Source organism: Leuciscus leuciscus, assembly GCF_965113295.1.
Source record: "Leuciscus leuciscus genome assembly, contig: SUPER_11_unloc_1, whole genome shotgun sequence".
NCBI lineage: Eukaryota > Metazoa > Chordata > Actinopteri > Cypriniformes > Leuciscidae > Leuciscus > Leuciscus leuciscus.
This window is the reverse complement of record NW_028118546.1, coordinates 833,037-855,019: the sequence shown is the minus strand read 5'-3', so window position 1 is coordinate 855,019 and position 21,983 is coordinate 833,037. Positions and strand designations below refer to the sequence as shown.

The 21,983-nt window shown below is 37.4% G+C and overlaps 1 protein-coding gene across 1 annotated transcript in view; it reads left to right on the top strand.

Annotated features, from left to right (window-relative positions):
* The window catches only part of LOC309510013 (uncharacterized protein), a gene marked incomplete at its 3' end in the record, with an annotated part of 1,894,646 nt that overhangs the window by 1,212,723 nt on the left and 659,940 nt on the right, over nucleotides 1-21,983 (top strand). The gene's annotated exons all lie outside the window — the stretch shown is intronic.

The following is a 21,983-nucleotide window of genomic DNA, read 5'->3' as shown; positions in this document are numbered from 1 at the left end:
GTGATGTCTAATGGTAACAAAATAAAAACGAAACTAAGATTATGCCCTGTATCATGAAGAAAACATAGGTTTATTTTGTGTTACATGACACCTATTGGTGTTGCCTATATGAACAGTGCTAATTCAGGTTAAGAATACACTGTGACAGAGGCAAAACAATTTATTAAAATAATAATAACAACAATAACAATAATGATTATGACGACGCATGCAAAACAGAGAGAAAAGACTCAATTCTATTCGAATAATTACACAATACCACTGTTACGTTCCCAATTCATTTTCTAGGGGCAAAAGGGAAAGTAGCTTTAAAGCAAAAATGAACAGCGACAAAGAAAAGTTAACCTATCTGAGTCCCAGCACACAATACACAAAGTAAGATTTCCAATACATTTATTTACAATAAGTGATAAATACAGTGCAAAAAGAATCCTAAACAAACAGCTCCAAAAGAAAAAGAAATGAAGCCTGTTCTTCAGGAGCAGGTAAAGCCAAAACAAACAAAAGATCTCACTACCCGGTAGAAGGAACACCTACAACAATCAACACAAATAAACAACAGAACTCTTACCTTACTTCCTAACTAACAAAAAACAGGAGAAAATGAGAAAAGAAAAATGGCACCCACTCCCTACTGCTCCAACACTCAACAATGGGCAAGCAATTCAAAGCTGCACACTACAGCCGTAACAACACATTTAAGCGTAACAACACACTTAAGCTTAACATACACCAACAAGAGCAACACTCCAAGTCTGGTAACACAACAGTCTCAGGCCACATTTACACATAGCCGGGTATTTAGAGAAACGAATATTTCTCCCCCTCCGTTTTCAAAAATAACATTGTGCACGCAATATCGTTTTCAAAAAAAGTTGTCGTTTACATCAACCCGCATAAATACAAAGGGGCGGCAGTGTAAGGAGAAGGATAAAGCCATGCAAGCCAATCAGAATCCTCAAAATCGACAACGACGAATAGCACGAGCGACTTCCTGTTCCTTTCAAAACAATAGACATGGCGCGAGGTTCGTTCGTGTGGACAGACAGCGAAGCAAATGCAAACAGGCCAAAAGCGTTTTCACAAAAGTAAAAATGAGTACCACTTTAACAGCATCCATGATCAAATAGTAGCCAAACAAACTCATAGACAGTATGGAACAAACTCTGAACATAGGGCGCTCACATGACGTAAGCATTTTCTGGCGCATAATGTGACGTTTGAGAACCTAAAACCCCGTTTCTCCCAGTTGACACGGCAACACATAACCGGCGTTTTCAGAAATCTCCACTTTGGCCGGAGTTTTTAGAAATAATCGTTCTCTGGGATAAAAACTGCGTTTTCGTGTAAATGACAGGCCAAAACGCAGGGAAATATCTGCGTTTTCCCATCGTGTAAACGGGGCCTCAGGCTCTTGGGAGAAGAAACCTCTCCCAGTCCCAGTCCCAGTCCCAGTCCCAGTCCCAGTCCCAGTCCCAGTCTCTCTCTCTCTCTCTCTCCCCCCCCCCGGCTCTGCTTAAATACTGGATCCTCTTGCCATTGATGAGGAACAGCTGGTAGGTCCCATCACCTAGATTAGGACAGGGAGGAGCACAAGAAATTGGACAAAAAACAAACAAACAAAAAAACCTTTTAATATATGTCCAAATAGAAACTGTTATTTAAAATGGTAATAATATATCACAATACTGTAGTTTATAGCCTAGGCTACTATATTTTAATCAAATAAATGCAGGCTGGGGGAGCAGCGCAAGAGACTTATTTCAAAAACATTAAAAAAAATCCACCTGACACACACACACAAGTTTCAAGTTTTGAAAAATACAACAACAAACAGTAATATTGTAAAGTATAATAACAATTGAATTTATAATTAGCCTATATAGGATTATGTAATGGTTCACAAAATTCACGGTTCAATCACTGTCTGTTGTTGCATTGAGACTCTGGTAGGGCTTTATTTTGAAATTCTCGTCAGCAAAATAGAGGGAAAACAAACAATATTGACAATATTGTTTATAAAATGTTACTCACCATGTTCATTTATGGTAAATCTGACTGTTCCGTTGCGTTCGCACCACATACTTGATAATCGTGCTGTAAACATTGCCTACGCCAATAGCAGGCGCTTATAATCGTGACGTGCGCCAATGGCAGCTGCAAAGGAGAAGCAATATGGGAAATACCGACTGTTTTAAGGAATAAACGCAGAATTTTTGGTTCTTGTCGTGTTTAACACAATCTACACTCGATCGCGCGAGGATATCCATCGTGAAAAATCGCAGCTTGAATTTTTTTTTAGTTACCATCGAAGTGAAAGACAGGTCCTTTCTGTGGTATAAATACAACGTACAACAAAACTACAACTCCCAGCAGGCCGTTGGGTCCATTGGCTGCGCGCGCACACACACTCAATAAATCAATCAATGACACTTACCCATTAGAAAACGCAAATGCATACGTCCTGGGACGGTAACACCAGTCAAATTAAATCATTCAAGGAAAATACATCTTTGAAGTGCCAATAATATATTTTCACTGCATTTACAATTGCAGAAATAAAGCTATGAGATCGTTATTACAATTAGAAATCAGAAAAAAAAAAAAAAAAAAAAAATTTTTTTTTTTTTTTTATATATATGTCCAAATAGAAACTGTTATTTAAAATGGTAATAATACATCACAATACTGTAGTTTATAGCCTAGGCTACTATATTTTAATCAAATAAATGCAGGCTGGGGGAGCAGTGCAAGAGACTTATTTCAAAAACATTAAAAAAATCCACCTGACACACACACACACAAGTTTCAAGTTTTGAAAAATACAACAACAAACAGTACTTTTGAACGGTACAGTTGGTTTCATTACAACATTTACACTACATTTATTCATTTAACATAACCTTTATTGACTTAGAAAATGAAGAAAATGACAGGCTAATTAATATGTTATATGAATTTGTGTTTCAATATGTGGCATCGTCAGGTTTTCATACCTCAAATTAAAACCCAGTGATGTCTAATGGTAACAAAATAAAAACGAAACTAAGATTATGCCCTGTATCATGAAGAAAACATAGGTTTATTTTGTGTTACATGACACCTATTGGTGTTGCCTATATGAACAGTGCTAATTCAGGTTAAGAATACACTGTGACAGAGGCAAAACAATTTATTAAAATAATAATAACAACAATAACAATAATGATTATGACGACGCATGCAAAACAGAGAGAAAAGACTCAATTCTATTCGAATAATTACACAATACCACTGTTACGTTCCCAATTCATTTTCTAGGGGCAAAAGGGAAAGTAGCTTTAAAGCAAAAATGAACAGCGACAAAGAAAAGTTAACCTATCTGAGTCCCAGCACACAATACACAAAGTAAGATTTCCAATACATTTATTTACAATAAGTGATAAATACAGTGCAAAAAGAATCCTAAACAAACAGCTCCAAAAGAAAAAGAAATGAAGCCTGTTCTTCAGGAGCAGGTAAAGCCAAAACAAACAAAAGATCTCACTACCCGGTAGAAGGAACACCTACAACAATCAACACAAATAAACAACAGAACTCTTACCTTACTTCCTAACTAACAAAAAACAGGAGAAAATGAGAAAAGAAAAATGGCACCCACTCCCTACTGCTCCAACACTCAACAATGGGCAAGCAATTCAAAGCTGCACACTACAGCCGTAACAACACATTTAAGCGTAACAACACACTTAAGCTTAACATACACCAACAAGAGCAACACTCCAAGTCTGGTAACACAACAGTCTCAGGCCACATTTACACATAGCCGGGTATTTAGAGAAACGAATATTTCTCCCCCTCCGTTTTCAAAAATAACATTGTGCACGCAATATCGTTTTCAAAAAAAGTTGTCGTTTACATCAACCCGCATAAATACAAAGGGGCGGCAGTGTAAGGAGAAGGATAAAGCCATGCAAGCCAATCAGAATCCTCAAAATCGACAACGACGAATAGCACGAGCGACTTCCTGTTCCTTTCAAAACAATAGACATGGCGCGAGGTTCGTTCGTGTGGACAGACAGCGAAGCAAATGCAAACAGGCCAAAAGCGTTTTCACAAAAGTAAAAATGAGTACCACTTTAACAGCATCCATGATCAAATAGTAGCCAAACAAACTCATAGACAGTATGGAACAAACTCTGAACATAGGGCGCTCACATGACGTAAGCATTTTCTGGCGCATAATGTGACGTTTGAGAACCTAAAACCCCGTTTCTCCCAGTTGACACGGCAACACATAACCGGCGTTTTCAGAAATCTCCACTTTGGCCGGAGTTTTTAGAAATAATCGTTCTCTGGGATAAAAACTGCGTTTTCGTGTAAATGACAGGCCAAAACGCAGGGAAATATCTGCGTTTTCCCATCGTGTAAACGGGGCCTCAGGCTCTTGGGAGAAGAAACCTCTCCCAGTCCCAGTCCCAGTCCCAGTCCCAGTCCCAGTCCCAGTCCCAGTCCCAGTCCCAGTCCCAGTCCCAGTCCCAGTCCCAGTCCCAGTCCCAGTCTCTCTCTCTCTCTCTCTCCCCCCCGGCTCTGCTTAAATACTGGATCCTCTTGCCATTGATGAGGAACAGCTGGTAGGTCCCATCACCTAGATTAGGACAGGGAGGAGCACAAGAAATTGGACAAAAAACAAACAAACAAAAAAACCTTTTAATATATGTCCAAATAGAAACTGTTATTTAAAATGGTAATAATATATCACAATACTGTAGTTTATAGCCTAGGCTACTATATTTTAATCAAATAAATGCAGGCTGGGGGAGCAGCGCAAGAGACTTATTTCAAAAACATTAAAAAAAATCCACCTGACACACACACACAAGTTTCAAGTTTTGAAAAATACAACAACAAACAGTAATATTGTAAAGTATAATAACAATTGAATTTATAATTAGCCTATATAGGATTATGTAATGGTTCACAAAATTCACGGTTCAATCACTGTCTGTTGTTGCATTGAGACTCTGGTAGGGCTTTATTTTGAAATTCTCGTCAGCAAAATAGAGGGAAAACAAACAATATTGACAATATTGTTTATAAAATGTTACTCACCATGTTCATTTATGGTAAATCTGACTGTTCCGTTGCGTTCGCACCACATACTTGATAATCGTGCTGTAAACATTGCCTACGCCAATAGCAGGCGCTTATAATCGTGACGTGCGCCAATGGCAGCTGCAAAGGAGAAGCAATATGGGAAATACCGACTGTTTTAAGGAATAAACGCAGAATTTTTGGTTCTTGTCGTGTTTAACACAATCTACACTCGATCGCGCGAGGATATCCATCGTGAAAAATCGCAGCTTGAATTTTTTTTTAGTTACCATCGAAGTGAAAGACAGGTCCTTTCTGTGGTATAAATACAACGTACAACACAACTACAACTCCCAGCAGGCCGTTGGGTCCATTGGCTGCGCGCGCACACACACTCAATAAATCAATCAATGACACTTACCCATTAGAAAACGCAAATGCATACGTCCTGGGACGGTAACACCAGTCAAATTAAATCATTCAAGGAAAATACATCTTTGAAGTGCCAATAATATATTTTCACTGCATTTACAATTGCAGAAATAAAGCTATGAGATCGTTATTACAATTAGAAATCAGAAAAAAAAAAAAAAAAAAAAATTTTTTTTTTTTTTTTTTTATATATATGTCCAAATAGAAACTGTTATTTAAAATGGTAATAATACATCACAATACTGTAGTTTATAGCCTAGGCTACTATATTTTAATCAAATAAATGCAGGCTGGGGGAGCAGTGCAAGAGACTTATTTCAAAAACATTAAAAAAATCCACCTGACACACACACACACACACACAAGTTTCAAGTTTTGAAAAATACAACAACAAACAGTACTTTTGAACGGTACAGTTGGTTTCATTACAACATTTACACTACATTTATTCATTTAACATAACCTTTATTGACTTAGAAAATGAAGAAAATGACAGGCTAATTAATATGTTATATGAATTTGTGTTTCAATATGTGGCATCGTCAGGTTTTCATACCTCAAATTAAAACCCAGTGATGTCTAATGGTAACAAAATAAAAACGAAACTAAGATTATGCCCTGTATCATGAAGAAAACATAGGTTTATTTTGTGTTACATGACACCTATTGGTGTTGCCTATATGAACAGTGCTAATTCAGGTTAAGAATACACTGTGACAGAGGCAAAACAATTTATTAAAATAATAATAACAACAATAACAATAATGATTATGACGACGCATGCAAAACAGAGAGAAAAGACTCAATTCTATTCGAATAATTACACAATACCACTGTTACGTTCCCAATTCATTTTCTAGGGGCAAAAGGGAAAGTAGCTTTAAAGCAAAAATGAACAGCGACAAAGAAAAGTTAACCTATCTGAGTCCCAGCACACAATACACAAAGTAAGATTTCCAATACATTTATTTACAATAAGTGATAAATACAGTGCAAAAAGAATCCTAAACAAACAGCTCCAAAAGAAAAAGAAATGAAGCCTGTTCTTCAGGAGCAGGTAAAGCCAAAACAAACAAAAGATCTCACTACCCGGTAGAAGGAACACCTACAACAATCAACACAAATAAACAACAGAACTCTTACCTTACTTCCTAACTAACAAAAAACAGGAGAAAATGAGAAAAGAAAAATGGCACCCACTCCCTACTGCTCCAACACTCAACAATGGGCAAGCAATTCAAAGCTGCACACTACAGCCGTAACAACACATTTAAGCGTAACAACACACTTAAGCTTAACATACACCAACAAGAGCAACACTCCAAGTCTGGTAACACAACAGTCTCAGGCCACATTTACACATAGCCGGGTATTTAGAGAAACGAATATTTCTCCCCCTCCGTTTTCAAAAATAACATTGTGCACGCAATATCGTTTTCAAAAAAAGTTGTCGTTTACATCAACCCGCATAAATACAAAGGGGCGGCAGTGTAAGGAGAAGGATAAAGCCATGCAAGCCAATCAGAATCCTCAAAATCGACAACGACGAATAGCACGAGCGACTTCCTGTTCCTTTCAAAACAATAGACATGGCGCGAGGTTCGTTCGTGTGGACAGACAGCGAAGCAAATGCAAACAGGCCAAAAGCGTTTTCACAAAAGTAAAAATGAGTACCACTTTAACAGCATCCATGATCAAATAGTAGCCAAACAAACTCATAGACAGTATGGAACAAACTCTGAACATAGGGCGCTCACATGACGTAAGCATTTTCTGGCGCATAATGTGACGTTTGAGAACCTAAAACCCCGTTTCTCCCAGTTGACACGGCAACACATAACCGGCGTTTTCAGAAATCTCCACTTTGGCCGGAGTTTTTAGAAATAATCGTTCTCTGGGATAAAAACTGCGTTTTCGTGTAAATGACAGGCCAAAACGCAGGGAAATATCTGCGTTTTCCCATCGTGTAAACGGGGCCTCAGGCTCTTGGGAGAAGAAACCTCTCCCAGTCCCAGTCCCAGTCCCAGTCCCAGTCCCAGTCCCAGTCCCAGTCTCTCTCTCTCTCTCTCTCTCTCCCCCCCCCCGGCTCTGCTTAAATACTGGATCCTCTTGCCATTGATGAGGAACAGCTGGTAGGTCCCATCACCTAGATTAGGACAGGGAGGAGCACAAGAAATTGGACAAAAAACAAACAAACAAAAAAACCTTTTAATATATGTCCAAATAGAAACTGTTATTTAAAATGGTAATAATATATCACAATACTGTAGTTTATAGCCTAGGCTACTATATTTTAATCAAATAAATGCAGGCTGGGGGAGCAGCGCAAGAGACTTATTTCAAAAACATTAAAAAAAATCCACCTGACACACACACACAAGTTTCAAGTTTTGAAAAATACAACAACAAACAGTAATATTGTAAAGTATAATAACAATTGAATTTATAATTAGCCTATATAGGATTATGTAATGGTTCACAAAATTCACGGTTCAATCACTGTCTGTTGTTGCATTGAGACTCTGGTAGGGCTTTATTTTGAAATTCTCGTCAGCAAAATAGAGGGAAAACAAACAATATTGACAATATTGTTTATAAAATGTTACTCACCATGTTCATTTATGGTAAATCTGACTGTTCCGTTGCGTTCGCACCACATACTTGATAATCGTGCTGTAAACATTGCCTACGCCAATAGCAGGCGCTTATAATCGTGACGTGCGCCAATGGCAGCTGCAAAGGAGAAGCAATATGGGAAATACCGACTGTTTTAAGGAATAAACGCAGAATTTTTGGTTCTTGTCGTGTTTAACACAATCTACACTCGATCGCGCGAGGATATCCATCGTGAAAAATCGCAGCTTGAATTTTTTTTTAGTTACCATCGAAGTGAAAGACAGGTCCTTTCTGTGGTATAAATACAACGTACAACAAAACTACAACTCCCAGCAGGCCGTTGGGTCCATTGGCTGCGCGCGCACACACACTCAATAAATCAATCAATGACACTTACCCATTAGAAAACGCAAATGCATACGTCCTGGGACGGTAACACCAGTCAAATTAAATCATTCAAGGAAAATACATCTTTGAAGTGCCAATAATATATTTTCACTGCATTTACAATTGCAGAAATAAAGCTATGAGATCGTTATTACAATTAGAAATCAGAAAAAAAAAAAAAAAAAAAAAATTTTTTTTTTTTTTTTATATATATGTCCAAATAGAAACTGTTATTTAAAATGGTAATAATACATCACAATACTGTAGTTTATAGCCTAGGCTACTATATTTTAATCAAATAAATGCAGGCTGGGGGAGCAGTGCAAGAGACTTATTTCAAAAACATTAAAAAAATCCACCTGACACACACACACACAAGTTTCAAGTTTTGAAAAATACAACAACAAACAGTACTTTTGAACGGTACAGTTGGTTTCATTACAACATTTACACTACATTTATTCATTTAACATAACCTTTATTGACTTAGAAAATGAAGAAAATGACAGGCTAATTAATATGTTATATGAATTTGTGTTTCAATATGTGGCATCGTCAGGTTTTCATACCTCAAATTAAAACCCAGTGATGTCTAATGGTAACAAAATAAAAACGAAACTAAGATTATGCCCTGTATCATGAAGAAAACATAGGTTTATTTTGTGTTACATGACACCTATTGGTGTTGCCTATATGAACAGTGCTAATTCAGGTTAAGAATACACTGTGACAGAGGCAAAACAATTTATTAAAATAATAATAACAACAATAACAATAATGATTATGACGACGCATGCAAAACAGAGAGAAAAGACTCAATTCTATTCGAATAATTACACAATACCACTGTTACGTTCCCAATTCATTTTCTAGGGGCAAAAGGGAAAGTAGCTTTAAAGCAAAAATGAACAGCGACAAAGAAAAGTTAACCTATCTGAGTCCCAGCACACAATACACAAAGTAAGATTTCCAATACATTTATTTACAATAAGTGATAAATACAGTGCAAAAAGAATCCTAAACAAACAGCTCCAAAAGAAAAAGAAATGAAGCCTGTTCTTCAGGAGCAGGTAAAGCCAAAACAAACAAAAGATCTCACTACCCGGTAGAAGGAACACCTACAACAATCAACACAAATAAACAACAGAACTCTTACCTTACTTCCTAACTAACAAAAAACAGGAGAAAATGAGAAAAGAAAAATGGCACCCACTCCCTACTGCTCCAACACTCAACAATGGGCAAGCAATTCAAAGCTGCACACTACAGCCGTAACAACACATTTAAGCGTAACAACACACTTAAGCTTAACATACACCAACAAGAGCAACACTCCAAGTCTGGTAACACAACAGTCTCAGGCCACATTTACACATAGCCGGGTATTTAGAGAAACGAATATTTCTCCCCCTCCGTTTTCAAAAATAACATTGTGCACGCAATATCGTTTTCAAAAAAAGTTGTCGTTTACATCAACCCGCATAAATACAAAGGGGCGGCAGTGTAAGGAGAAGGATAAAGCCATGCAAGCCAATCAGAATCCTCAAAATCGACAACGACGAATAGCACGAGCGACTTCCTGTTCCTTTCAAAACAATAGACATGGCGCGAGGTTCGTTCGTGTGGACAGACAGCGAAGCAAATGCAAACAGGCCAAAAGCGTTTTCACAAAAGTAAAAATGAGTACCACTTTAACAGCATCCATGATCAAATAGTAGCCAAACAAACTCATAGACAGTATGGAACAAACTCTGAACATAGGGCGCTCACATGACGTAAGCATTTTCTGGCGCATAATGTGACGTTTGAGAACCTAAAACCCCGTTTCTCCCAGTTGACACGGCAACACATAACCGGCGTTTTCAGAAATCTCCACTTTGGCCGGAGTTTTTAGAAATAATCGTTCTCTGGGATAAAAACTGCGTTTTCGTGTAAATGACAGGCCAAAACGCAGGGAAATATCTGCGTTTTCCCATCGTGTAAACGGGGCCTCAGGCTCTTGGGAGAAGAAACCTCTCCCAGTCCCAGTCCCAGTCCCAGTCCCAGTCCCAGTCCCAGTCCCAGTCCCAGTCCCAGTCCCAGTCCCAGTCCCAGTCTCTCTCTCTCTCTCTCTCCCCCCCGGCTCTGCTTAAATACTGGATCCTCTTGCCATTGATGAGGAACAGCTGGTAGGTCCCATCACCTAGATTAGGACAGGGAGGAGCACAAGAAATTGGACAAAAAACAAACAAACAAAAAAACCTTTTAATATATGTCCAAATAGAAACTGTTATTTAAAATGGTAATAATATATCACAATACTGTAGTTTATAGCCTAGGCTACTATATTTTAATCAAATAAATGCAGGCTGGGGGAGCAGCGCAAGAGACTTATTTCAAAAACATTAAAAAAAATCCACCTGACACACACACACAAGTTTCAAGTTTTGAAAAATACAACAACAAACAGTAATATTGTAAAGTATAATAACAATTGAATTTATAATTAGCCTATATAGGATTATGTAATGGTTCACAAAATTCACGGTTCAATCACTGTCTGTTGTTGCATTGAGACTCTGGTAGGGCTTTATTTTGAAATTCTCGTCAGCAAAATAGAGGGAAAACAAACAATATTGACAATATTGTTTATAAAATGTTACTCACCATGTTCATTTATGGTAAATCTGACTGTTCCGTTGCGTTCGCACCACATACTTGATAATCGTGCTGTAAACATTGCCTACGCCAATAGCAGGCGCTTATAATCGTGACGTGCGCCAATGGCAGCTGCAAAGGAGAAGCAATATGGGAAATACCGACTGTTTTAAGGAATAAACGCAGAATTTTTGGTTCTTGTCGTGTTTAACACAATCTACACTCGATCGCGCGAGGATATCCATCGTGAAAAATCGCAGCTTGAATTTTTTTTTAGTTACCATCGAAGTGAAAGACAGGTCCTTTCTGTGGTATAAATACAACGTACAACAAAACTACAACTCCCAGCAGGCCGTTGGGTCCATTGGCTGCGCGCGCACACACACTCAATAAATCAATCAATGACACTTACCCATTAGAAAACGCAAATGCATACGTCCTGGGACGGTAACACCAGTCAAATTAAATCATTCAAGGAAAATACATCTTTGAAGTGCCAATAATATATTTTCACTGCATTTACAATTGCAGAAATAAAGCTATGAGATCGTTATTACAATTAGAAATCAGAAAAAAAAAAAAGAAAAAAAAATTTTTTTTTTTTTTTTTATATATATGTCCAAATAGAAACTGTTATTTAAAATGGTAATAATACATCACAATACTGTAGTTTATAGCCTAGGCTACTATATTTTAATCAAATAAATGCAGGCTGGGGGAGCAGTGCAAGAGACTTATTTCAAAAACATTAAAAAAATCCACCTGACACACACACACACAAGTTTCAAGTTTTGAAAAATACAACAACAAACAGTACTTTTGAACGGTACAGTTGGTTTCATTACAACATTTACACTACATTTATTCATTTAACATAACCTTTATTGACTTAGAAAATGAAGAAAATGACAGGCTAATTAATATGTTATATGAATTTGTGTTTCAATATGTGGCATCGTCAGGTTTTCATACCTCAAATTAAAACCCAGTGATGTCTAATGGTAACAAAATAAAAACGAAACTAAGATTATGCCCTGTATCATGAAGAAAACATAGGTTTATTTTGTGTTACATGACACCTATTGGTGTTGCCTATATGAACAGTGCTAATTCAGGTTAAGAATACACTGTGACAGAGGCAAAACAATTTATTAAAATAATAATAACAACAATAACAATAATGATTATGACGACGCATGCAAAACAGAGAGAAAAGACTCAATTCTATTCGAATAATTACACAATACCACTGTTACGTTCCCAATTCATTTTCTAGGGGCAAAAGGGAAAGTAGCTTTAAAGCAAAAATGAACAGCGACAAAGAAAAGTTAACCTATCTGAGTCCCAGCACACAATACACAAAGTAAGATTTCCAATACATTTATTTACAATAAGTGATAAATACAGTGCAAAAAGAATCCTAAACAAACAGCTCCAAAAGAAAAAGAAATGAAGCCTGTTCTTCAGGAGCAGGTAAAGCCAAAACAAACAAAAGATCTCACTACCCGGTAGAAGGAACACCTACAACAATCAACACAAATAAACAACAGAACTCTTACCTTACTTCCTAACTAACAAAAAACAGGAGAAAATGAGAAAAGAAAAATGGCACCCACTCCCTACTGCTCCAACACTCAACAATGGGCAAGCAATTCAAAGCTGCACACTACAGCCGTAACAACACATTTAAGCGTAACAACACACTTAAGCTTAACATACACCAACAAGAGCAACACTCCAAGTCTGGTAACACAACAGTCTCAGGCCACATTTACACATAGCCGGGTATTTAGAGAAACGAATATTTCTCCCCCTCCGTTTTCAAAAATAACATTGTGCACGCAATATCGTTTTCAAAAAAAGTTGTCGTTTACATCAACCCGCATAAATACAAAGGGGCGGCAGTGTAAGGAGAAGGATAAAGCCATGCAAGCCAATCAGAATCCTCAAAATCGACAACGACGAATAGCACGAGCGACTTCCTGTTCCTTTCAAAACAATAGACATGGCGCGAGGTTCGTTCGTGTGGACAGACAGCGAAGCAAATGCAAACAGGCCAAAAGCGTTTTCACAAAAGTAAAAATGAGTACCACTTTAACAGCATCCATGATCAAATAGTAGCCAAACAAACTCATAGACAGTATGGAACAAACTCTGAACATAGGGCGCTCACATGACGTAAGCATTTTCTGGCGCATAATGTGACGTTTGAGAACCTAAAACCCCGTTTCTCCCAGTTGACACGGCAACACATAACCGGCGTTTTCAGAAATCTCCACTTTGGCCGGAGTTTTTAGAAATAATCGTTCTCTGGGATAAAAACTGCGTTTTCGTGTAAATGACAGGCCAAAACGCAGGGAAATATCTGCGTTTTCCCATCGTGTAAACGGGGCCTCAGGCTCTTGGGAGAAGAAACCTCTCCCAGTCCCAGTCCCAGTCCCAGTCCCAGTCCCAGTCCCAGTCCCAGTCCCAGTCCCAGTCCCAGTCCCAGTCTCTCTCTCTCTCTCTCTCCCCCCCGGCTCTGCTTAAATACTGGATCCTCTTGCCATTGATGAGGAACAGCTGGTAGGTCCCATCACCTAGATTAGGACAGGGAGGAGCACAAGAAATTGGACAAAAAACAAACAAACAAAAAAACCTTTTAATATATGTCCAAATAGAAACTGTTATTTAAAATGGTAATAATATATCACAATACTGTAGTTTATAGCCTAGGCTACTATATTTTAATCAAATAAATGCAGGCTGGGGGAGCAGCGCAAGAGACTTATTTCAAAAACATTAAAAAAAATCCACCTGACACACACACACAAGTTTCAAGTTTTGAAAAATACAACAACAAACAGTAATATTGTAAAGTATAATAACAATTGAATTTATAATTAGCCTATATAGGATTATGTAATGGTTCACAAAATTCACGGTTCAATCACTGTCTGTTGTTGCATTGAGACTCTGGTAGGGCTTTATTTTGAAATTCTCGTCAGCAAAATAGAGGGAAAACAAACAATATTGACAATATTGTTTATAAAATGTTACTCACCATGTTCATTTATGGTAAATCTGACTGTTCCGTTGCGTTCGCACCACATACTTGATAATCGTGCTGTAAACATTGCCTACGCCAATAGCAGGCGCTTATAATCGTGACGTGCGCCAATGGCAGCTGCAAAGGAGAAGCAATATGGGAAATACCGACTGTTTTAAGGAATAAACGCAGAATTTTTGGTTCTTGTCGTGTTTAACACAATCTACACTCGATCGCGCGAGGATATCCATCGTGAAAAATCGCAGCTTGAATTTTTTTTTAGTTACCATCGAAGTGAAAGACAGGTCCTTTCTGTGGTATAAATACAACGTACAACAAAACTACAACTCCCAGCAGGCCGTTGGGTCCATTGGCTGCGCGCGCACACACACTCAATAAATCAATCAATGACACTTACCCATTAGAAAACGCAAATGCATACGTCCTGGGACGGTAACACCAGTCAAATTAAATCATTCAAGGAAAATACATCTTTGAAGTGCCAATAATATATTTTCACTGCATTTACAATTGCAGAAATAAAGCTATGAGATCGTTATTACAATTAGAAATCAGAAAAAAAAAAAAAAAAAAAAATTTTTTTTTTTTTTTTTTTATATATATGTCCAAATAGAAACTGTTATTTAAAATGGTAATAATACATCACAATACTGTAGTTTATAGCCTAGGCTACTATATTTTAATCAAATAAATGCAGGCTGGGGGAGCAGTGCAAGAGACTTATTTCAAAAACATTAAAAAAATCCACCTGACACACACACACACACACACAAGTTTCAAGTTTTGAAAAATACAACAACAAACAGTACTTTTGAACGGTACAGTTGGTTTCATTACAACATTTACACTACATTTATTCATTTAACATAACCTTTATTGACTTAGAAAATGAAGAAAATGACAGGCTAATTAATATGTTATATGAATTTGTGTTTCAATATGTGGCATCGTCAGGTTTTCATACCTCAAATTAAAACCCAGTGATGTCTAATGGTAACAAAATAAAAACGAAACTAAGATTATGCCCTGTATCATGAAGAAAACATAGGTTTATTTTGTGTTACATGACACCTATTGGTGTTGCCTATATGAACAGTGCTAATTCAGGTTAAGAATACACTGTGACAGAGGCAAAACAATTTATTAAAATAATAATAACAACAATAACAATAATGATTATGACGACGCATGCAAAACAGAGAGAAAAGACTCAATTCTATTCGAATAATTACACAATACCACTGTTACGTTCCCAATTCATTTTCTAGGGGCAAAAGGGAAAGTAGCTTTAAAGCAAAAATGAACAGCGACAAAGAAAAGTTAACCTATCTGAGTCCCAGCACACAATACACAAAGTAAGATTTCCAATACATTTATTTACAATAAGTGATAAATACAGTGCAAAAAGAATCCTAAACAAACAGCTCCAAAAGAAAAAGAAATGAAGCCTGTTCTTCAGGAGCAGGTAAAGCCAAAACAAACAAAAGATCTCACTACCCGGTAGAAGGAACACCTACAACAATCAACACAAATAAACAACAGAACTCTTACCTTACTTCCTAACTAACAAAAAACAGGAGAAAATGAGAAAAGAAAAATGGCACCCACTCCCTACTGCTCCAACACTCAACAATGGGCAAGCAATTCAAAGCTGCACACTACAGCCGTAACAACACATTTAAGCGTAACAACACACTTAAGCTTAACATACACCAACAAGAGCAACACTCCAAGTCTGGTAACACAACAGTCTCAGGCCACATTTACACATAGCCGGGTATTTAGAGAAACGAATATTTCTCCCCCTCCGTTTTCAAAAATAACATTGTGCACGCAATATCGTTTTCAAAAAAAGTTGTCGTTTACATCAACCCGCATAAATACAAAGGGGCGGCAGTGTAAGGAGAAGGATAAAGCCATGCAAGCCAATCAGAATCCTCAAAATCGACAACGACGAATAGCACGAGCGACTTCCTGTTCCTTTCAAAACAATAGACATGGCGCGAGGTTCGTTCGTGTGGACAGACAGCGAAGCAAATGCAAACAGGCCAAAAGCGTTTTCACAAAAGTAAAAATGAGTACCACTTTAACAGCATCCATGATCAAATAGTAGCCAAACAAACTCATAGACAGTATGGAACAAACTCTGAACATAGGGCGCTCACATGACGTAAGCATTTTCTGGCGCATAATGTGACGTTTGAGAACCTAAAACCCCGTTTCTCCCAGTTGACACGGCAACACATAACCGGCGTTTTCAGAAATCTCCACTTTGGCCGGAGTTTTTAGAAATAATCGTTCTCTGGGATAAAAACTGCGTTTTCGTGTAAATGACAGGCCAAAACGCAGGGAAATATCTGCGTTTTCCCATCGTGTAAACGGGGCCTCAGGCTCTTGGGAGAAGAAACCTCTCCCAGTCCCAGTCCCAGTCCCAGTCCCAGTCCCAGTCCCAGTCCCAGTCCCAGTCCCAGTCCCAGTCCCAGTCCCAGTCCCAGTCCCAGTCTCTCTCTCTCTCTCTCTCCCCCCCGGCTCTGCTTAAATACTGGATCCTCTTGCCATTGATGAGGAACAGCTGGTAGGTCCCATCACCTAGATTAGGACAGGGAGGAGCACAAGAAATTGGACAAAAAACAAACAAACAAAAAAACCTTTTAATATATGTCCAAATAGAAACTGTTATTTAAAATGGTAATAATATATCACAATACTGTAGTTTATAGCCTAGGCTACTATATTTTAATCAAATAAATGCAGGCTGGGGGAGCAGCGCAAGAGACTTATTTCAAAAACATTAAAAAAAATCCACCTGACACACACACACAAGTTTCAAGTTTTGAAAAATACAACAACAAACAGTAATATTGTAAAGTATAATAACAATTGAATTTATAATTAGCCTATATAGGATTATGTAATGGTTCACAAAATTCACGGTTCAATCACTGTCTGTTGTTGCATTGAGACTCTGGTAGGGCTTTATTTTGAAATTCTCGTCAGCAAAATAGAGGGAAAACAAACAATATTGACAATATTGTTTATAAAATGTTACTCACCATGTTCATTTATGGTAAATCTGACTGTTCCGTTGCGTTCGCACCACATACTTGATAATCGTGCTGTAAACATTGCCTACGCCAATAGCAGGCGCTTATAATCGTGACGTGCGCCAATGGCAGCTGCAAAGGAGAAGCAATATGGGAAATACCGACTGTTTTAAGGAATAAACGCAGAATTTTTGGTTCTTGTCGTGTTTAACACAATCTACACTCGATCGCGCGAGGATATCCATCGTGAAAAATCGCAGCTTGAATTTTTTTTTAGTTACCATCGAAGTGAAAGACAGGTCCTTTCTGTGGTATAAATACAACGTACAACAAAACTACAACTCCCAGCAGGCCGTTGGGTCCATTGGCTGCGCGCGCACACACACTCAATAAATCAATCAATGACACTTACCCATTAGAAAACGCAAATGCATACGTCCTGGGACGGTAACACCAGTCAAATTAAATCATTCAAGGAAAATACATCTTTGAAGTGCCAATAATATATTTTCACTGCATTTACAATTGCAGAAATAAAGCTATGAGATCGTTATTACAATTAGAAATCAGAAAAAAAAAAAAAAAAAAAAATTTTTTTTTTTTTTTTTATATATATGTCCAAATAGAAACTGTTATTTAAAATGGTAATAATACATCACAATACTGTAGTTTATAGCCTAGGCTACTATATTTTAATCAAATAAATGCAGGCTGGGGGAGCAGTGCAAGAGACTTATTTCAAAAACATTAAAAAAATCCACCTGACACACACACACACACACACAAGTTTCAAGTTTTGAAAAATACAACAACAAACAGTACTTTTGAACGGTACAGTTGGTTTCATTACAACATTTACACTACATTTATTCATTTAACATAACCTTTATTGACTTAGAAAATGAAGAAAATGACAGGCTAATTAATATGTTATATGAATTTGTGTTTCAATATGTGGCATCGTCAGGTTTTCATACCTCAAATTAAAACCCAGTGATGTCTAATGGTAACAAAATAAAAACGAAACTAAGATTATGCCCTGTATCATGAAGAAAACATAGGTTTATTTTGTGTTACATGACACCTATTGGTGTTGCCTATATGAACAGTGCTAATTCAGGTTAAGAATACACTGTGACAGAGGCAAAACAATTTATTAAAATAATAATAACAACAATAACAATAATGATTATGACGACGCATGCAAAACAGAGAGAAAAGACTCAATTCTATTCGAATAATTACACAATACCACTGTTACGTTCCCAATTCATTTTCTAGGGGCAAAAGGGAAAGTAGCTTTAAAGCAAAAATGAACAGCGACAAAGAAAAGTTAACCTATCTGAGTCCCAGCACACAATACACAAAGTAAGATTTCCAATACATTTATTTACAATAAGTGATAAATACAGTGCAAAAAGAATCCTAAACAAACAGCTCCAAAAGAAAAAGAAATGAAGCCTGTTCTTCAGGAGCAGGTAAAGCCAAAACAAACAAAAGATCTCACTACCCGGTAGAAGGAACACCTACAACAATCAACACAAATAAACAACAGAACTCTTACCTTACTTCCTAACTAACAAAAAACAGGAGAAAATGAGAAAAGAAAAATGGCACCCACTCCCTACTGCTCCAACACTCAACAATGGGCAAGCAATTCAAAGCTGCACACTACAGCCGTAACAACACATTTAAGCGTAACAACACACTTAAGCTTAACATACACCAACAAGAGCAACACTCCAAGTCTGGTAACACAACAGTCTCAGGCCACATTTACACATAGCCGGGTATTTAGAGAAACGAATATTTCTCCCCCTCCGTTTTCAAAAATAACATTGTGCACGCAATATCGTTTTCAAAAAAAGTTGTCGTTTACATCAACCCGCATAAATACAAAGGGGCGGCAGTGTAAGGAGAAGGATAAAGCCATGCAAGCCAATCAGAATCCTCAAAATCGACAACGACGAATAGCACGAGCGACTTCCTGTTCCTTTCAAAACAATAGACATGGCGCGAGGTTCGTTCGTGTGGACAGACAGCGAAGCAAATGCAAACAGGCCAAAAGCGTTTTCACAAAAGTAAAAATGAGTACCACTTTAACAGCATCCATGATCAAATAGTAGCCAAACAAACTCATAGACAGTATGGAACAAACTCTGAACATAGGGCGCTCACATGACGTAAGCATTTTCTGGCGCATAATGTGACGTTTGAGAACCTAAAACCCCGTTTCTCCCAGTTGACACGGCAACACATAACCGGCGTTTTCAGAAATCTCCACTTTGGCCGGAGTTTTTAGAAATAATCGTTCTCTGGGATAAAAACTGCGTTTTCGTGTAAATGACAGGCCAAAACGCAGGGAAATATCTGCGTTTTCCCATCGTGTAAACGGGGCCTCAGGCTCTTGGGAGAAGAAACCTCTCCCAGTCCCAGTCCCAGTCCCAGTCCCAGTCCCAGTCCCAGTCCCAGTCCCAGTCCCAGTCCCAGTCCCAGTCTCTCTCTCTCTCTCTCTCCCCCCCGGCTCTGCTTAAATACTGGATCCTCTTGCCATTGATGAGGAACAGCTGGTAGGTCCCATCACCTAGATTAGGACAGGGAGGAGCACAAGAAATTGGACAAAAAACAAACAAACAAAAAAACCTTTTAATATATGTCCAAATAGAAACTGTTATTTAAAATGGTAATAATATATCACAATACTGTAGTTTATAGCCTAGGCTACTATATTTTAATCAAATAAATGCAGGCTGGGGGAGCAGCGCAAGAGACTTATTTCAAAAACATTAAAAAAAATCCACCTGACACACACACACAAGTTTCAAGTTTTGAAAAATACAACAACAAACAGTAATATTGTAAAGTATAATAACAATTGAATTTATAATTAGCCTATATAGGATTATGTAATGGTTCACAAAATTCACGGTTCAATCACTGTCTGTTGTTGCATTGAGACTCTGGTAGGGCTTTATTTTGAAATTCTCGTCAGCAAAATAGAGGGAAAACAAACAATATTGACAATATTGTTTATAAAATGTTACTCACCATGTTCATTTATGGTAAATCTGACTGTTCCGTTGCGTTCGCACCACATACTTGATAATCGTGCTGTAAACATTGCCTACGCCAATAGCAGGCGCTTATAATCGTGACGTGCGCCAATGGCAGCTGCAAAGGAGAAGCAATATGGGAAATACCGACTGTTTTAAGGAATAAACGCAGAATTTTTGGTTCTTGTCGTGTTTAACACAATCTACACTCGATCGCGCGAGGATATCCATCGTGAAAAATCGCAGCTTGAATTTTTTTTTAGTTACCATCGAAGTGAAAGACAGGTCCTTTCTGTGGTATAAATACAACGTACAACAAAACTACAACTTCCAGCAGGCCGTTGGGTCCATTGGCTGCGCGCGCACACACACTCAATAAATCAATCAATGACACTTACCCATTAGAAAACGCAAATGCATACGTCCTGGGACGGTAACACCAGTCAAATTAAATCATTCAAGGAAAATACATCTTTGAAGTGCCAATAATATATTTTCACTGCATTTACAATTGCAGAAATAAAGCTATGAGATCGTTATTACAATTAGAAATCAGAAAAAAAAAAAAAAAAAAAAAATTTTTTTTTTTTTTTTATATATATGTCCAAATAGAAACTGTTATTTAAAATGGTAATAATACATCACAATACTGTAGTTTATAGCCTAGGCTACTATATTTTAATCAAATAAATGCAGGCTGGGGGAGCAGTGCAAGAGACTTATTTCAAAAACATTAAAAAAATCCACCTGACACACACACACACACACACAAGTTTCAAGTTTTGAAAAATACAACAACAAACAGTACTTTTGAACGGTACAGTTGGTTTCATTACAACATTTACACTACATTTATTCATTTAACATAACCTTTATTGACTTAGAAAATGAAGAAAATGACAGGCTAATTAATATGTTATATGAATTTGTGTTTCAATATGTGGCATCGTCAGGTTTTCATACCTCAAATTAAAACCCAGTGATGTCTAATGGTAACAAAATAAAAACGAAACTAAGATTATGCCCTGTATCATGAAGAAAACATAGGTTTATTTTGTGTTACATGACACCTATTGGTGTTGCCTATATGAACAGTGCTAATTCAGGTTAAGAATACACTGTGACAGAGGCAAAACAATTTATTAAAATAATAATAACAACAATAACAATAATGATTATGACGACGCATGCAAAACAGAGAGAAAAGACTCAATTCTATTCGAATAATTACACAATACCACTGTTACGTTCCCAATTCATTTTCTAGGGGCAAAAGGGAAAGTAGCTTTAAAGCAAAAATGAACAGCGACAAAGAAAAGTTAACCTATCTGAGTCCCAGCACACAATACACAAAGTAAGATTTCCAATACATTTATTTACAATAAGTGATAAATACAGTGCAAAAAGAATCCTAAACAAACAGCTCCAAAAGAAAAAGAAATGAAGCCTGTTCTTCAGGAGCAGGTAAAGCCAAAACAAACAAAAGATCTCACTACCCGGTAGAAGGAACACCTACAACAATCAACACAAATAAACAACAGAACTCTTACCTTACTTCCTAACTAACAAAAAACAGGAGAAAATGAGAAAAGAAAAATGGCACCCACTCCCTACTGCTCCAACACTCAACAATGGGCAAGCAATTCAAAGCTGCACACTACAGCCGTAACAACACATTTAAGCGTAACAACA